The 19,983-nt window shown below is 37.8% G+C and overlaps 1 protein-coding gene across 1 annotated transcript in view; it reads left to right on the plus strand.

Moving 5' to 3' along the window:
- The window catches only part of POU6F2 (POU class 6 homeobox 2), a 316,462-nt gene that overhangs the window by 136,141 nt on the left and 160,338 nt on the right, over nt 1-19,983 (plus strand). The window lies entirely within an intron of this gene.

The following is a 19,983-nucleotide window of genomic DNA, read 5'->3' on the forward strand; positions in this document are numbered from 1 at the left end:
TTGCATGAAAATCACTTTTAAAAACCCATTTTATTCTAAAATCAGAGTTTTCTCAGCTTCCATCAGTGCCCCAGGTATGCATTCTCGTTCTTGCTGTGGGAGGTCTGCTTTATCAATAAGTTTCTGCCATCCTCATCCAAGCTGCTGAGGGAGTTACATGACTCCAAAGACATGAGCAAAAAGTTCATCTCTGTATGTATCCTCCCCATTGTCTGAGCTTTACCACGTTTGCAACAGTTCTACCCTAAGATATCTGCTGCTTTCTCCCTGTGGTCTAAAATGAGACAGAAAAGCAGTTTTGTAAGATCCCTGTTCTTCCCTAATATCCTCTGCTGTTCAATCAATGTGTCTAACACTGTTAGAAACAGTAGTCAATCCAAACACATAGGGTATAAATTACAGATGTATTTATTTAGTACTCCTAATTATGTTGATTGTTTCTCAGAAAGCAGTTGCTGCTGAACAGAACTGAACCAAGTATAGCAAGATAAGTATTAGCCAATATCTTACAATAGAATTGTACAGCTTTAATGGAAGAGGATGGTAAGGAAGTGATTGTCCAGTATGAAAGTGATAAAGGTGTGGGCAGGAAGTATCAAAATAAAGCTTTAGCTCTTTCAATTTATTTGTTTATTTGTTTGTTTATATATCTTGCTGATGTAAATGGTAGGAAAAGTTTTCCTTGAACGGAACGGTAATTTTTTTTGAGTGAATGCTCAGCACTGTGCCCTAAGTACTTTTTAGTTATTAAACTCTGGTGGCTGCTGATTACCAGATGAATTGTTTGAAGCACCAAATCCTACAGGTTGTGAAACAGAGAAAAGGAAGGGACAGCTCATGTGTTGAACAAACTCTCTTACAAACCACATGCATAGTACTCTCACCTGTTGGAGCAGCTATTTGCCTTTACCTTGTGCATGTTTAAAAGTTTAATGTCAACAGACCTCTCTTATCATAGTTGCAAATGGTTTTCACTTTAATGTTTAAAATAATGTCTCTCTCATACCATTAAGCTGCACCGAAGAACCTGTCATTCATAAATCATAGATGAAAAGGACACACTAATGCACAAATTTTGCTTGTTTAAAATTTGAGAGTGCATGTAAAGTAGGGAACTGAAGATTAAAAAAATAATGCCGGGACAGGAATGGGTAAAAGCAGATATAACAAAGTGAAGGGGAAGTGGCTTTTTAGCGTAGGTGGGTGATGAAATCTTAATGAAGAAACAGGCATTATAAAAATGTATCCTTCCACTCTCGAGTGCTCCAGGTTATAGTTGCTGGGTATGTAGTATTATAAATAAACATAAGCTCATGCAGTTGTTACGTCATTTATTCACCCCATGTTGCAAAGATGGCGGGTAGGGATTAAGCCAGGCAACCTTTGCTCTTTCATTTAGCCGTGGGTGTCTAATTGCTAGCTAAAAGGTCTAACTCTGCTGCCAAGTAAATTTTGCAAGCAATGACCTTACCAGATGAAAAGGTTTTCTCTATAATCTTTACTGGTAGATAGAAGCATGGGATCAAATAAGGACTTGCTGGACCATCAGGTGCAGTTCCCTGTCTGTGGATGCAATCACACCTTCCATAAAGTAGCTGAAAGGAACAGAACCCACAAATTCACTTAGTTGTATTGCTGTTTGTCATCTTCTCTACCCTTTCCTCCCAATTGTCTAAGCATGTGCCACTGTCATTATTTGGAAGTCAAACTGATACACAAGCAAATGAAATAATTTGGTCAAGATAGCTCCTAGGAGCCCTGAATCACAGTTGTAAGCTTCTGTTACTTCCTATATAGCCAACTACCCAATGCATGCATGAATGAAGGTAGGAGTCAGGTGAGAGTGCTGTGTTTCCAGAGAACATCTTTAGCTGTGTTGTATCATCAGTCCCATTGAACCTGATTGACTTCTGGTCCCTGTTTTTTGTGGTTATTTGAAAGATAATCATGGAATGTGTGTTCTGGTTTGTAGCCAGCACTTTTATAGGTATACTCATAGAAGCCCATGCTTCAACACAGTTTTGGTAATTCCTGCCCTTTGGGTGAAATCAAGCCATATTCGTCAGCTTCCATCTCTCTTAAACCTCTCTGTGACATGGTCAACCTAGATGACTGGGGGACATGTTTTCATGCTGTTTTCTAACCTGTCTTATTACTCCTGTTCCTGTCACGTCTGCTGTCTCTGAATTTCTAGTACAGTCAAGCATAGATGTCCACAGCTCCTGTGAGCTGGGTCTTCTCCTGTGTTCTTTTTTTTCCTCTCATCAGGAAACTTCTAAACCTCTTCATCGCAAACTACCCCAGCTAGGTAACTCAAAAGACACCCTTAAGACTTTTTGAGTAATGTACGAATTCAGAAAAGTTCTGATCTAACAGAGTACTTGAATTCATACTAAACATTGATCAAGGGAGTAATTGCACTACGTTTTGTGTGATCCACATATATGTTTAGCTGATTTTCTTCTCAGGGACTTTCAGGTCTGGTTCAGGGTGATAAGTATGAGACGTCAGGATGACTGGATAAAACAACGAAAACCCTTGCTTGTGGAAAGAGAAAAGAGCATTCAGTGATAGGAATTATAAAGGAGATATGTTAAGTATTTAAAATGAGAAAACAAGAGTTTCTTTAAAAATTCAAGACATTGGTAAAATGGAGCGATTAATGATATGGAAATTACTCACACAGTGTAACTTATTCAGTGAAATTACCTATTCTTCAGTTGTCAGTTACTTATAAATAAGATATTTTTTTTTTCCAAATGTACCTGTGTTAGATTGTTCAGTTGCTATATAGTCCTGATCCACCACTAAGTCAACAGGAATTTTGTTGCTGTAAGTAAAAAGAGGTATAGGCTAAGCCTCTTCCAAAATTACTTTTCTTGATACATACTTGATTGTTTTCTGTTCATTACACTATGCCATCGCCATACACACTCCTGTACCATATCTGTTCCCTGAGCAAATAAGTCAGATGTGTGTGAACAGAAGGAAGGAAGGTGAATGTGTAAATTCTTGCTGTGAAACTTAAAAAAATATGTTTTCCCTGGCTCCTATTAAGCAAATTTCACATGCACAAGGAATGTACAAAGAATACAATTTACTGAGATGCCAGAGGGTTGGTGGCAGAATAGAGCCATCTGCTTTAGAGTAAACAGAAATCCCTGAACATAACACAGATTTACCTATGGAACTTTGGCTTTCCACCAACAGTTCTTTGAAGAAAACAATAAAATCAACAACCATAACTTTTTACTGTAATCCACTAAAAGCACTAAAGCACTGAAGATGAGTTTAAAAACCATCCAAGAAAGCTGTTGTCCCAAGAAATTTACACACCTGTTTTTCCCTCACCATTTCTTAGAATTACAGCAGGAACACCACTGTGCTTTTCTAACCAGCAAAAATTTTGGAGTTGTCACAATAGCAATGGTGAGGTGGTGAGAAGGGAAGAAGTGAGGCAGGTACCCTACAAGACAATGTGTTGCCTGTCTGTTGCTTTTAGTCCATTGCTTCTTGGCCTGTCCTTATTGACTTAATGCAGAAAACACTCTGTCAGCTTTCCTCTTATCATCCAAACTAGTGTTTCAGCTTTCCATCTTCTGGAAACTTTTCTCTGGCTGAACAGTTTCAGTTTCCGCACCTCCTTTGCCAGGTCAGATTTCTCTAGGTTTTGGGGGGAGTGTGTTCTTTTTTTTTAATTTTAGTGATCCTTCTCAAGAGTCTCTCCAAGGGACTAGTAGTTGCTTAATCTTGAGTATTCAGTAATGCCTGGGAGCTGATATTCATGGAAAGACATTCTCTCCTTAAGCCCGTCTGATACCTTTTTTGCAGGCTGAGTTTGTTCTGTCTTGTTTTCTTAATATAATTTTTAACCCTGTTGATTTCATGTTGAAATCACTGAGAAATCAGAAGGTATTCCAGTGCTGAGGAGTTGCTAAAGGCTGTCCTCTCATTTCATTCACTTTTCCATGACAGCCAAAGCACTTTTAGCTAAAAAGTTAATGTATTTTAACTATCCTTTTTAGGATAGTATACACATTCGAAATGAGAAGAAACTAGTGCAGTGTTGCCTACCAGCTCACTGCTGGCCACTTGCACACCATAGATAACAATTTGGTAGTCTTTCTGAAAAGGGTTGGCTCAAATATTTTACATCACATAGCAGTGGCACAACAGCATTTTAGATATCTCCACCGATACGGAGCTTGAATGACACTTGAACCTTGGAAGAAATCAACAAGTTGGAGATTCTAGCCTCATGGCACTGAAACTTTATGTATTTTATTTCCCTACACATTGTACTGGTCCTAAAGTGGATGTCAATAATTTATTTCCAAGCAGGATTTTCTCAATCTTGAGTTTTGAAAGACATGAGAACAAACTATCTCCCCAAATCATTAGTAAAAGGCTTCAGTGCTGAAAGGAAGCCTTGCATGGCTGAAAATGTGAAATCATTAAATTACATTATTTAAACAGCAGCAGGTCATATTTTAGGTGCAATACAATGGAAGGGGAAATGTATTAAACATCTTGAGAGCTAGGAGACAGCCATTAAAATGCACTGATATGGGTAACAATAGACATAGATGATGGTAAAAAAAAATTTAAAAGGCTTTTTTATGTGGAGATCAGTCAAAATGAATGTTAGGTAAAGAATGTTAACAAAAAGGAAAACAAGTATTGTTTACATTTATTAGATCTTGTTTCATCTGAACGTAGATTTGTATCATTAATTGTGCATCAGATAAAGTAAACATGCTCTGTCTCCATTCCCCCATGTACACACACCTTAAAAATCAGACCTTAAAACTCAGAAATCAGAGAGATGAAAAACAAAAAAGAGACAGAAAAGAAGTAAACTACAAACCTCAGTTGCTTACTGATCTAGAGTCCAAATTCCAGTATTTCAGAACATTTTCCCCTTTCAACTGAAGTGATGCAGTCCCTATTCATTTGTATTCCCCTTCAAGTAACATGAAATAGCTTTCAGAGTCTACAGAAAGGCAGTGTTTCACTTATGTATTTTAATGAGCACCAATGTCAGTAATAATCAAAATGATGTTTCACTTAGAGGAATAGTTTATTCCCAGGTACTTCTGCAGTGTACTAACATAACCAGAACAAGAATGACAAGAACCAAGAAAAGGAGCTGCGCTCGCTAGCAATTTCTGTGAAGCCCTCAAACCAAATACACCTCCCCTATCACTGTATAAATGCTGCACATAATGCAGTCACTGTGAAGGGCTCACTTACACAAAGAAGGGGTTAGCCACCCCCTAAGACTAACTTCGCGACCTTAGTACATGGAAAGAAATTTGAGAATTTGTGCATCCTTAAGCACACTGTGGCATACACAGAGCGCCTGTGGATTAGCAACCACTACAGCAGCTTTCCTCAGGCTAACAGCTGTAACCCATCCAAACTGTGTTGTAGGGGAACTGAAGTAATAGGCAGAGATGCCTAAAGATGGGGTAGGTAGGTTTTGTGTCTCTGTCTGGTCTCCCAGGAAACGTACTGTTTCGAAGGCTTAACATTTGCTTTTGGGAGAAAGGGCAAAAACTACTTTTCTGAAGGTAGTACAGAAAGAACCTTACTGGGCTGGGTTTTTGTTTGTTTGTTTTTTTCCCCACCATGCAGGGCTTCTCCTGTGGAAATGCTGTGGCCCCATGTTAATTGCTCATCTTGTTCAGTGGCAAATTGCTGCCTTCACGGAGAGTATGTGAAAGGTTCAGGGCTTTATTAGTTATTAGTTGTTTATTGATCACTCCCAGTGTGTTAGCTATTTGTTGTTTGGATTTTCCACCCCATAAGTTAAAGGCCTACCATCAGAGACATTAAAATGCAGTAGTCTTAATGCTTGTGTGCTGTTGTTGACTTCCACCCAAAATAGACTCTGGATATGCCTATTTTTTCACTACTGATGGTTATGGAACGACATCAGTGAAGAGTAACGATGTGATCTAGATCAAATTAATTCTGAAATCAAAGTGTTCACACCTACTTAAACTTTGCGAGCCAAGTTTTGGCAGAGTCTAAGTTTCCAGACTTGTATGCCAAGAAGCAGATGGGAAAGACAGAAATAGTCCGCTCCTCTCCAAAGTTTCCACCAAAAACCTATTGGTTAACTACCCTCTAGCAGACATGATCACTAGGCTAGGAGTTGTGGCGTGACTGGTATGCAAGACCTGGGCATTTCTGGGAATGTGCCCCTTTATTCAGCCCTGACTCAGGCTGATACTGCTCCTGGCAGGAATATTCTGTGTGCAGGATTATAAATGAAATTTCTGTCAACCAGAACATGGATGCATTTTAATGCTGCTTTTAAAGTATATCTTTGCACCTGTTTCCAGGAGCCTTTAATCTTCTTCTTGAATTTAGACCATGACAATTTAAATTAATGTAGAGAAAACTCGTTCCAATAATGTTAAGCACTTAACTTCCTGTAATCTTACAAAAGCCAAGACATTTGAAATGCAAGTGAAAATCCTAGCTAGTGTTTGTCACTCTGTTCCTCACCTCCGCATTGTAGCATACATGCTACATGCACTGGTAGATCACATGCAAATGGATAGGAACATCTATATGGTATATGCATATACGATTCTCATGCTGATTCAAGACTCCTTACTGCAATAGAGTGAGTTATAGAAGGATTACCAGGATGGATTTGCAGCCTTCACTCTTGATTTCCTTGCCTTAGTGGATTTAAGTCAGACATTTATAGTCTTTGTGGTTTAATTTCCTTTGTTTTTCCATGGTGTTTGTATTAATAAAATCCCTATGATTCATGTTTAAAAAACTCCCTGGATACGAACTTGTGTTCCTGATAGACCAGTAAGGTTCTAATCAAGCACATATATATTTAGGGACTCATAAAAACAACAGAGTCTTTATTGACCACTGGGTTTACGGGCATTTTTAATAGTGTGAATTTTGAATGCATGGAACATGCAAGTTAACCACCTGGCAGCCAATTTTTTTAATGAAATTTCTTTCAAGTCTATGTGGTTCTGTACCACAGAAGCACACACCACCTCTTTTTTTTGGAGACCTCCTCTTTTTCTTTCTTTTTTTTTTTTTTAAATTGTCATGGAAAGTTCTGAAGATGTCTTAACGACTTTCTTATATTAAAATCTTAAAGTTTCTGCATCTTGAAACATTTTACTGCATTTTTTTTTTCCTTTTTGAGAAAAAAATTCTGTCTGCCACTGAGATTGCTCTAGAAATGGGAACATGACCTGTCTGGTGACATCAGCAATGATGAAAGTTTCTGTTCATCCCTTATATTTCAGCTTGTTTTTTTAAAGTTATTCACGACCCAAATATTTGTGAATGTATTTTGTACTGTGCAGCTGATTTCCCATTACATCAGCAGTAATAAATGAAGAAGAGGTAAATGTCTGGAGGTGATAAACCTGTTGTAATTTTCCCAGTATACTGGGCCTCTGTATTTTAGAAGATGCAGTTGTAACAGGACATAAATACTGTCTAAAAAGCAAGGAAATGGTAGGAGTACATTTTCAGGAAATTCACTTATTGGCAACCTCAAAGCTGTTTCTTTTATTTTGTTTCTTTTTAAAAGGATAAAACCTCTCAAGAACAAATTTTGTACGTGTTCTCTGAAAACTGTAAGTCTAGCAACCTGAACAGAGCAATCACTTTCAGATTCTCTCTTCAAGATTTAGCTTTTCCTTTCCCAAATCAATGCTTATGAACTGTAAAAGAAGACTGTGTTCCCCTCCCAGCACTGTAGCATCTTTAAAAAATACTCAGTCCGAGCTTTTTTTCCCCTGTTCATTTTACTGGTAACAAAATCAGTTCTTTAAATCTTTGTTTTACTCTGCTTTAGCAGGAGTGGTAGTTCAAAGTTACGTCTTATGAAATTACATTTATCTAATATAAGCGCTTTGGACAGTTGCAGCCAAAATTAAAAACATATACTATTTGTTCCATTTGTCAGAAGAATATCATTGGTTGTAAGTGTAAGACTTATCAAGTGTATCTTTATGCATTTATGTTCCCATGAGTGCCATTATTTTAAAATTTCTTAGTGGTATTTATATATATTCAATGTTTGACATCAGATAATTTGAGTTTGCTATGTTTGTGAGATAACTCACAAGGGAAAAAAGTTGTATTAAATAAATAATAGAGATAAATTTTATACTTCCATATATTTCAAAGCTAATGCAGCTAACTTGCAGTGGAATGGTAACATGAAGACACAGTGCTATAATATGATTGATTTGTTTTGACAGCAGCCAAATAATTGAGAGTGAAAGGTGTCAGCACAGATGAAATATTGTATAAGCCACATTCAGAAGGCAACCCCAGCAGCAATAGCAACTGGAGTTTTATTTCCTTTGATATCGCACTGTTACTCACTTCCAGTTTATTATAAAACCATGAAAGGTACGCAACTTTCCATATGATGGAGGCTTTCATGGAGAGGATAGAAACAGAAGTTTGTCAGGTACTTGAACAATAGATACTGACAATGGGATTTATGATGGATACAATATACAAGGGTAAATTATCTTAATCTTCCCCCCTGGTTTTCTCTCTCCTTTTAATCCCTTTTTACAGGCTACTGCTTATCTGGCATCTTACCTCTAGCTTGGAGGGTAAGTGACTCCCTCCAGAGCAACCATCAGTGTCAGTCTATGGATTGCCTGGCAGGGGATTGATGCAAAAGCAGTGCTGCTATTACCCTCCCCAGCAGTAAGACTTGTTTTTAGTTCACCTCTTCTGCACAGCAAACTATACCCATTCTAGCTAACTGAGACAGTGTAAGGCTTGTGTATTTGCATCATGGCATCCTACTGCACTGCAAGGAATACAAAGAACTATAGCATCTTTTGAGCCTAGGGGAGTGTAAGTGTGCAAGTAACCTACTACAGAAGGTAGCCAAATAGACCAGCTGAAATAATGCCAGAAAGCAAAATGATTTGAACATCACTATTGGCCTTACTTAAAAGCACACTAAACAAGAGAAGAGGGCGTGCCTGTAAAAACACAAGCTATACAGCTTCCTTTGTCCTGAAGCCCCACTGACTTCAGTGGGACCAAGACTCCAAGGTACAGTTTGAATTGAAATGTATATGTCCTGCCATTCATTTCAGAAATGCTCCATTAAGAAGACACAAGTCGATGTGAATGACAAGGGTTCTCAGTAATGAGCTCTTGCTCATGCAAAACAAAACAAACTATGACAACCATCACGTTAACAAGATCAGGAACCTTGGTGGCTTTGTAATGTAACATCTAATCTATATCTATACCTATACCTATACAAATATAATTATCTTACTTGGAGAAAAGTAAATAACAGAATGGGATGAGATTTCCAATACAGAGCAATTTGTACAGTCACATTCCACTTGCATTCTCTTTGTCTCCTGATCTGATCGTTTCATAAATGGTGTGGTGGAGATTAGAAACCTGGGCTGAGAAACCTAAACTTACTGGTATTAATAAGGGAAAAGTTTTCGTTGAAGTGGTGAGCAGGAGGTAAGCCATTGTTCATAAAATAAATCTTACTGTATAGCAGGCTGCATCTACTGAAGTATTTTGGTTTAGAGAAGTAGAGCAGATTTGAAACGAATCCCTCTGGTTTCACCGTTTGCCTCATGTTAGTTTGATGTGCGTAGACCAGATTTCTTTTGGAGGAAGCTGAACTAGGAAGCTCCATTCCAGTTGCACACCAACTACATTCCAGAGCCAAGTGGAGACACAAAGGCCCAAACCAATGGTTAGCCCTTTGGACAGCTTCAAGAGCCATACATTCAGTGCAGAAAACAGAGTAATGAATGGCAAGTAGAGGAAAAGAAGGGGACTCAGAGCCAACTACCTCCATCTGCTGGTCCTCTCATAGTGCAGCAAATCATTGCTAATGTTGATGTAGCCTTAAACCTGTATTTAGTGCTTCAGGAAGAAGTGACTGGTGACTGGTGTACATGCAATGAAAATTAATCCTACGTTGCTAATGATTCAGAGCAATGTTACTTAGGAGGAGGCTTCTGTTAGAGCACCGAGTGCCCAGGTTGCAGGGTTGTGAGGCTTACATAATAAATAAGTCTCTGCCATCAGCACCTGCAGAGTTAAATTTAACTTGGCAGCTCTGATTTTAGCCACCAGCAGCTGCAATGATCTGTTTAGTAATTGTAGGCAAAATGCTGAAAATGGAATGTTGTGTGTATATAAATCTATGTATAGGCACTGAAATGGGCACGCAGACATCTAAATCTGAAGTTCTCATCTGTATTTGCTAGTGTGTGATTCACAGTGGAAACACAGGCTTCCCAAGCGTCATGTTTTCTGTATGGATGTTAGTCTCCTCATCAAGAAGTACTCAGAATTCATGAAAACATGGGTGGTTGAAAAGACTCTCAGGAGAGTGCATAGTTTTCATGAGAAGTCTTTGTTTTCCTTTTCTTTCTAATATGCCTTCAGATTTTTTCTTTTTCACATCCCTGCTTTTACCTATGAGCATGTGCATATACTTCTTCTGCCCCTTTTGAGCTTCAGCTAGACCCCCATCCAGGACCCTCTAGACAGTAGGCTGTGGAATAGAAACTCCTTCTGAGAAGAATTTCACAAAGTAATATAAAGAGGTAGAGAATTTAGTTAATGGAAAGATGCTCAAGTGTCTAGTGTGCTTTCTGGCCACCATAATTGGGATTCCTCTTCGGTTGCTCACCTCTTAATCATTAGAGGCAATTGCCAATCCGTTGCTGATTGAGCAAAAAGCCACTAAAAGAAATATGAGGGGAAAAATGAAAAGTGAGGTAAAACTCAAAACGCACAGGCTTCTGGCCCTTAGCTGGCCAGGCAAATGGAAAAGAGAAAAAAAGTAAGCTAGGCATCCAGTTGAACCAACTCATAGGCATCTCCCACATTGAATATTTTTGTGGGCCTTTTACTGATTGGTCAGATATCCAACCACTTGTTTATTTAGCTAAAGTAGGTAACTTTACAAGTCTTGTTAGAGGACTTTACTATGAAGACTTGTTAGGTTGTCTTCGCAGTAATCCCTACTCCATAAAGATTCCAGTGACTATTAATAGATGTGGTTTTGGAGACTTCACTGTTGTGAATAGCTTCCTTCTTAGATGATGGGTTTTCTCTAAAACAGGAAGCAAAGTAAACATCTTTCCCCACACCTCTTCATATCTGAAGTAATTCCATATCATTGTTACAAGTAGTCAGCTCCAAGTGGTGATTGTGATATGCCAGCAGAGAGCCAAATCCGGAGGCCCTCAACTCTCCCTTTTAGTGAGGCAGATTCACATTAGATGGGATGCTTGAGGCCCTGTTGACATTTGGGAGTTTGAGTTTTAAAAAACCCTGTGTGAAGACCCTCAAGGTTTGGCTGACTATAACCTGCAAATGGTTTGGCAAGACCCTGTTTACAGAGACTGCTCAAGAGCCTTTCCCTTCCCCCATTTCAGTGGTCAGCACTGACACATTGCATTATGAGAAAGAGCCCCACTTAACGCAGAACTACTTTCAATTGTCATGAGCACTCAGCCTTATTTAAACTGACACCCTCTCCATCACCCCCAAGCTAGAATCCCAATGTCAGAGTGCTTCAAGAACTTGGGATTCAAAGCTGTGCTGTCTTGCTAAGAGCTGTGATAGAGTGGTGCAAAACAGCATGGAAGAGAACTTCAGAGACGGAAGGACAATCCCAACCGTGGAGGGAGACATGGTAAATATAGATATGCCAGTAAGCAGAGGAAAAGAGAGTGAAGGCCTGCCTGCATGTGGGTTCAGATCAGGAAAGAGATTTGGAGGACTCACACTTCTCTCTTCCACTTAATCAATTCATTAGACTTCAGTGAGCTGGGATCATGCCATTAGAAAGGGTTACAATTCCTTTGTGTTCCAAGAGAAGGTACAGCCCTTCCTTCTCTCACCATACCAGGTTGCTCTGTTGGAGTATTTGTCCTTCAAGGTTTGGTAGGTCTTGGTAGACCTTGTCCTTCAGGGTCTTTCTCAAGTACCAAGAACACATGAAAACAATCTGAAATTAAACCACCAAAATTCCTGGTGTGAGGAAACATAGTCTACCTATAAAAAGAGTTAAATGACCACATGATCACTCCTGCCTCTTACTGATTCAGCAAATGCTTATGCATATGTCAGCTCAGGAATTTAAGTGGTCCTGTTTAATATGAAAAAGGGTCATTTTAATGATCCACTGTTTACTAATGGGGAAACTAAGGCACAGAGCAGTGAAGTGACTGCCCTGTGCTTCTCAGCAGGACAATAGCAAAACCAGCCATAGAAACATGTTTCCCAAGTCCAGTCTGCCAAATATATGTTTACAAATTTGTAGGGGAAGAGCACTATGTTTAAATTAATGTAAGAAAAGAACATTTCAGAGAATACTGTTTCAGGATATTTTATGGGCATTCCTATAAAACATTTCTTATAGATTGTTTTAAAGGCTGAATCCTGTTTGTCTCACAGGCATATCCAATTGGTTTTAGGGTGGCTGCTTCTGTAAGTAAAGTTAGCAATATTCAGTCATATATTTTAGCCCAAACAAAGGTTCTGTTAGAATATGAGAAAAAGAATGGTTCAAATAAAGCACAGCCAATGGCTGAACGGTGAATGGTTCCTCCTTTTCTTCCTTTTTGGTCTTCTTTCCCCTAGAGAAGTACATGACTGCAGTAGGGGTTTGGGATTAAGTAATCATGTCTGCATTCTGCAAATCTAAAGCAGTTTATATTTTTACTTGAATTTTTGGTTTAGGAACAAATGTCATTGTCATGAAGGACTTTTAGCTCTACATATGGTTATATTTCAAAAATGTACTTGCTTTTTAGAGACAGGGGGAGGAGAGGGAAGGGAGGAGTACCACTACTTGGGTCTCATGCCAGACTTTAATGTAAAATTAATTCCTTTAAAAAGATTTTTAAAAAAACACAACATTTTTCTAATGTGCATTAAGAATGTTGGAGAGCTCACTGAAGCATATGCTTTGAGCTTTCAGGAGCAATCTGTAGTCAGGCATTTTAAATGAAAATTGATTTGTGATTTACATGGTCAGTGGAAAGAAAATTAACTTATGGAAGGTTGTAATGAAATATTAGACAAGTAAAAAAGTAGATGGTGATCTAGTGGAACTAAAAGTCCCATCTGGAAGAATTCTGTGACATTTTTACATTTATCTGTGTTCTGCATGAGTTGTAATGTTAGTGGTAATTTTATGGGACTGAACTGAAATGAAAAGGGTGTTATCACAGATTGCCTACAATATAGGATTGTGTTCAGTGGAGAGTCCTGTATCCTTTTCTCCATTTTCCTATAATATGACTCATTGCACTTTTTTCAGCTACTGTTGTTGAATTCATTCAGCCTTTTACTTGAGGTTATTAAAGAAGAACATCAAATGCTCACAAATACAATCTAGCAGCACATTTAAAAGCAACACTGCTGCTTCCAGTTACTCCTGCATAGTTGAGGCACCATCCAGGAGACCCTTTAAAATACATGCTAAAATAGCATGTTACCGCTCTAAAACACAGTTTATTAACACAGTTTTAAAAATATGATCTCTTTTGATTTATGACTCATCAACATAGTAAGAGTAAAGAATTTAAGCTTCTGCAGAAAACATACTGCCATACTTCTGTTCCTCTGTCCCTTTTGAACTCTGATATTCAGTGTAGGACACCCCTGATTGCTCTTGCTGTCAGCTACTTGGAGAATGAAGAAAGAGAAACATGTCCGAATGATGCCATATTCCCTGCACTCTTCTCCTGCTTTTGTGCTAGAAAGTCTTTCTCCTCTTTCAGTAATCCAGACTTTACTGGTATTGAAAAGAGGAACTCTTGTACTACCTTCTAACAGATAGTCTTCCTCCTTCTGTAGTCTCCATGTATGACAATTTCTGATTTATTATAGTTTACACACTTTGAAATGTAGGGCTCTGATTTGACAGAAGATTAATATTCTTTGGAATCAGTAGGATCTATTAAAACATTTGGCAAAATTAGTCCCATCATTGATTTAGAATACCTCAAATTTTCAAAATCTAGAGAAAAATCTTCCCATCAAAGGCTTGCTTCCTTCTGTTATTAATTAGCTCTGTGTCCTATCAGTCTTGTTTGTTGTGGACATCTTATCTCCCTCTTCACAGGAGAGTTGTGTTAGATTCCCTAAGTAGGTGTAACTACATTTCTGCCATTTCTTTTTCTCTGTTCCTTTAGGAAATATATAGGTCTGATTGATTTAAATGCATGCCAAGCATTCTAGTTTCTTTGAACTGCGCAGGGTTTCAACATGGCTGAGCACCATGCACAATTTGGACACTGCCAGGCAAACACAGACTGTAGACTTGTACCTCTTCTCACTGTATTTTTTTCAAATGAAGACTGGAGAATCAGGTTTGAAATTATACCATGTGCATATCACCTTTAGCTGAAATAGTCTTAAACATCAAATTGTACAACTAATATATGCAATGTATTAGTTTGAATGAGTGCATTATTGAAGAATATAGTTTGAAACAGACCATGTTATTTCTCCAGGAAATTAATTTTGTAAGCATATTTGAAAGAGGAGAAATATCACAAATCTATCACAAACAGTATATATGTTTTTCAATAGAATGATGTGGCTAATGATGGTAGGAGCAGCCTTTCTAATCACAGGATACTGTAAAGGTCAATATTAGGTATTGGTTTTCCGTCCTGTCCATCTGAAACAATATACCATAGTGAATGTAATCAGTAAATGGTGGTAAATGAACCTATTAGAAACATTAGCATTGCAGAAAGACAAGATTTGAGAATAGATGTTAAGTGGATCCTGCAGCTGGTAATTGTCATCCTGGGAATAATTACACTAATTAATAGTTGCTAACCCCAGACCCTTGTGCCTGTGACTTTGAATGAGTTAATGATTGCTGCTCTGGAGAGTGTATTGCTGGTAGATTTTCAGTAAGTGTCAGCAGAGTAAAAAGGCCCTAGGGAAGAGACTTTGGCTCTGATGATCTTTAGGGTCCCCATTTTTACAAACCACAAGTACCTCACTGAACGATTGGATAACGTCTCCACAGACCACAGAGTAGTTGGGATTTTCTAATGAAGAGATCCATTTCATCATAAAGTTCCTGATTTGTAAAGTTAATATTAAGTTCATGTAACCTCAGACTCATAGCACGCGCAATCAGCAGGTTTTACTTTTGAGGCTCTGCCTTAAATGAACCACAAAAGCCAATTGTTCTATTGTCTTTCCTCCTGACCCTAGTTAAGTGGACTCTATTTCTACTGGAGTTAATTTAAAATGCTACCAAATTTTTATTGACATAATTTAATTTTTGTAGGCTTTTAAAGACTGGGAAGTTTATTTTACATAGGAGAGTGGGTCTAATTCCTTTGACTATTCTGTTCTTTGTCTGTCTCTCATCCCTCCCCCCAATAAATAAATATATGAATCCTGTAATATCCATAAATTCAGGGCATTTAATCTAGCTGTCTTCTAAGGGTGAATATCAGGGATAATCTTGTATCATTAAAATCAGTAGCTGACTGATGTCAAAATGGCAACAGAAGAATTCCAGTAAAATCAAGATTATGTTCATAAAACACAAAGGAAAATGTAAGGAGAGCTGTATTTCTCTTGGTCTTGCAGTCTGTGAGGGAAAGGATTATTAATATACTTTGGAATATTAGTCCATGGCCTTTGATCAGGTGGAATGATAAAAGACTGAGTGCTGCCCCATGCTGGAGCCTTTTTTTGTCTAAACAAGCAAACAACAAGGTAATATTGTAAAATCATAAATCCAGGTTAATTACAGTACCACACAACTAGTTGATGATTCCGCATGTTGTCTTCAGGGAGTTAAAAGAGATCGTAAAGATAGATCTTCTCATAACTGCATTTGCTGCTTCTGATTGTTTCCCATGGCCCTCCAAATGGACAAGAGAGCTCCTTAAGGCCAATGCGACTTGTCCTGGTCTGACCTGTAAAGCTGCTAGTTGACAAAGGTCCTAGCCATCTTTAGTTAGGTAGAAAAGGAGAACTGCTTATAGAAAAATCTATGGAAGTTTCAAGGAATTGGAAGAATCAGTGCTTAAATGTTGCTTTGAACATAGAACCTAGAATATAAACCTAGTATCTGTACAGCACTTTGAAGCAAGAATAAACATGGCACTTGTATGGGCAGCTCATTCGTTTTCTGCAGCCTGCAATAGAGAATTTATTTTGTAAACTTTTTCTTCTTTATAGCACCTGTTTCTCATAGACTTGTGGTATTTGCTTTGTTTTGTTTACTAATTATGCCCATAAAGGCAAGTGTACATAGTGCCAAAGTAAGATAAGAATGCTGAAGTTTTTAAGGAAGCAAGCAGAATGAATTTTAGAGGCCACATAGGTACTAAATGTCTCCTTTAGAGACCACAGTGTCATGTAGACTGAGAGGAAAATGTTCTCAAGCTTTTGAAACCAGATATAAAAGTTAAATCATTGCTCTCTCCCTTAATTAAGACCCTGTGATTCCCCACATGACAATTTATGGAATAGTGTGTTTTATAATGGTAAGTATATTCTTTGTCTCAGAAGGAACAAACTATTAGAAAGGTGTTGAAGTAGCAGAGCAAAAAGGTACAAAATAGGTGAAGAAACATATTCCTTTACCAACTAAAATCATTAGTTCTCACAGTCCTTCCAAAAGATTTTATCTCTGACTATATTAAAAAATTCTAAGTATTTTAAGTAGTTCATGTTGCATTATGCCATGGCAGTAGTGAGGAAACTCAATTGTCTTTGTCTTCATTCACACCCCTGAGAAGGGTGGCAAATAAAAAGACAGTATCAGGGTTAACTGCAGGTCTGGTTATCCTCTGTAAAACAAGGAGAAGTAGAATGAGATCTATATTTTGTTGTATTTATACAGAATGTTTCAAGGATGCTAATGTCAATTTGGTAAGTTAAACAAAAGAATACTAAAATGTTATGGAACAAAAAAACCAAACTCTAGTAAAAGAAGACTTTGGGGGAAAGAACAGAAACTGAGTGCAAGATAGTGTTCATGGAAGTTGCAACCCATCCAACAAGGCAAGATGAACAAATGGCACTGAGAAGATGCCAATTGTCAAAAAAAGTGGATATGATATACAGCAAGAAAGGAATAGAGAAATAGTAGTAAAGAAACTGCTTTGTGAATGAATAAGAGGGCTTGGCTTTTGGAACTACAGAGGAGTGCCTGAGTTTTTGAACTCAGAGAGTGGCACAAAGAGCTGGCACAGGAGATACCGACACCCTGAAAATGGTAAGAGAGCCCGTGGGGTCTCCTCACCTCAGTGCTGAGAGTGAGCCTGCCCCTAGAAGGTGACAGTTACTGCTCAGTGACAAAGTTAACCAGACAGTGCATACAACCTCGATGTTTGACATCCACCAAGCAGATTAGGTCTTTTGTTCCAGGCATAGCAAAGATCATGAGACTCGTGTGAGAGAGCAAAGGACACAAATTGGAGGCTTGCAGGGAGCGGTCTCATTTTCCTCTGAGTTGCAAAATTAATTAATTTCCCTTAAAGAGTTAGTTCCTTGACTGCTATTGCTAAATTTCCAGAGGGCTATGACTAGACAGGGTCTAGCCTCATGTTCTAGAAAGAGCATGGACTTTATTGAATTCTGTCCATTTAAACCTCAAACACCTCTCATTGTCATTGCCTTTTTTTTTGTTTGGTTGCTTTTAGACTTTGATTTACTGTGCTTCGAAAGACAGCTGTCTGTCTAAACAGGAAAAGTTTGGTTCTGAATTAGTATTATAAGGATAAAGGGTTAGAGAAAATCACAAAATGAAAATAAAATCTGGATTTGAGCTGGAAAGAGAAACAGTAAATCCAAATAGACAGTGAGACACAAAAATGTTAAGCATAAAGCCAAAGAACATAAATCAGGAAAGCCTGGAATTAAGCAAAAATGTGAAGAGAAGTCCTGGCTCCATTGGATGGAAGAGCAGAGTTTCCTTTGATTTCAGTCAGGTCAAGATTTTGCCATTGTGGGGAGAAAATAGAAAGCCTAAACACATGAGATGAAAAATGAAGCACTTGGGAAAGCCAACCTAAGAATGTGAGACAGATTCTCTCTGGAGGCATGGTGCATCAGAGAGTCTGTCTTGCTCTCCATTCAAAACGTTTGGCTAAATTGCATCAGCACTGCCATTAGGAAAGGCCATACAGCTTAGAGAGTGAACTGGGCAAGTTTACAGCCGGGAGAGGTGCTACTTCTGGTTCATTACAGAAATACTACTCCTTTACACATGTGTCTCTGTGACCCTTTGTCACTAACATCATTGCTATAAGGTGGCAATAATTCAGCCCATGGAAACAAGATGTCCATCACAACATATGTTGGCAGGGAATAGAACATCTATAAAGTAAATATTTGAGTGTGACTGTAAACTTATTTTACTTCTGTTTTGAGTGGGATGTGGGAGAGGGGTTGCTAGTTGGAAGCAAGATGGAGAAAGATAAGAGAGGGAGACTTTTCTGGTAAAAAAGAAAAAAAAAAAAGAAATAGAATTCATTATGGCCCAAAGTATGTTCTGCTGGTTTTAAAATTACTGTACACAGTAAAACTAAATCAGCCAAATCTCTCCAGAGGTGTATTTTATCCAGTAAGGATGTAAGGAAAGAGCAGGATTTGCTACTCAGTTTATAAAATTGTTCAAGCATTTAAATACAGCCACTACCATAATACATAGACACAAGCTATAATGCCATTATACTACTGCAGTGTAGCAGTTAAATTTCAAGTTGTTTCAGAAGCTTCTTTCAGGTAGAATTCCAGAATTTGACCAGCTTTTCCAATGCTTGTCTCTCTTCAGTGAAGCTGTACAGCTGGTAGCCATAAAAACAGACACTCTCCATGTATTTTTAGCCATGATTCCACCTACCACCAGAATGCCAAGAAGTTTCTCCTTGGTATTTGGTATACCTTTTTGCAAGAAAACAGGAGTATTTATAGTGTGTTAGGATTCCGTGATTATATATCAGAAATTTTTACTACAAAATGTTTTTGTAAACAAACTAAATTCCACTGGGAAATATATAGATACCATTCCTTTTTTTTTTCTGGGTTTTTTATTATTATTTTTAATTAGTGCTCTCCACAGAGTGTTGAAAGTTATGATAAATGTTTCCTGGAGCAGATTTTCAACCTGTAACTTTGAGGAAGAAATATGCATTTGAAGATGTTGCTTTATATTTTGACTCTGAAGGGGATTTAAAAAAATATTCCACTAGATGCTTTACAGTTTCTTTTCTCCATAGAATTTATAGGATATCTAACGAAGGAAGTTATCCTAGCATTAAAGCTGAGCTAAATTTGTGTGTATGTGTTTATTATTTTCTAAACTACATGACTTCAAACAGTTAAAGCACCAGGCTCAGCCAATATGGAAATACAGCTGAATTTGAAATTTACTATGTGCTGTTTCTGCTTTTCATTTTTTACCATTTCACACCTTGTCCGCATCTCGAGCAAGCTTGTAAGTTTCCAACGCATACATTTCTTGTGATGATATATTGTCCTGGTGGAAAATTTCATTTACTGGCTGTGCCCTTTGCTGAACCTGTTGCTAGTCAGGGAACATGATAAGCGTATAAGTAGCATGCTACTTCATTTATCATACATCGTTTTAGACACTCAAATATCTCATATACAATTCTGCATTCTGCACCAAGGGAAACTACTAAACTTGCAGGAAAAAAAATCTACAAATAAATTGTCAGTTTATAATATATAAATGTATCATCCTAATAAAAATTAATCATAGTTTATACTAAAACTGTAAGTGCCCTTTATTTTTTTTTTATGGCCTCAGTAACCACATGCTATCAAACACTAATAGAAAATATCTGGCTTTTGTGATTTGGTGTAGCAGAATTGAAAGATATAAAAATGCTGTCTATTTTTAATAATTGAATTACATTGCAAATAAATCACAGGCTTGAAGTATCCAGC

Source organism: Pelecanus crispus, chromosome 2 (assembly GCF_030463565.1).
Source record: "Pelecanus crispus isolate bPelCri1 chromosome 2, bPelCri1.pri, whole genome shotgun sequence".
In the NCBI taxonomy this organism is placed as follows: Eukaryota; Metazoa; Chordata; class Aves; order Pelecaniformes; family Pelecanidae; genus Pelecanus; species Pelecanus crispus.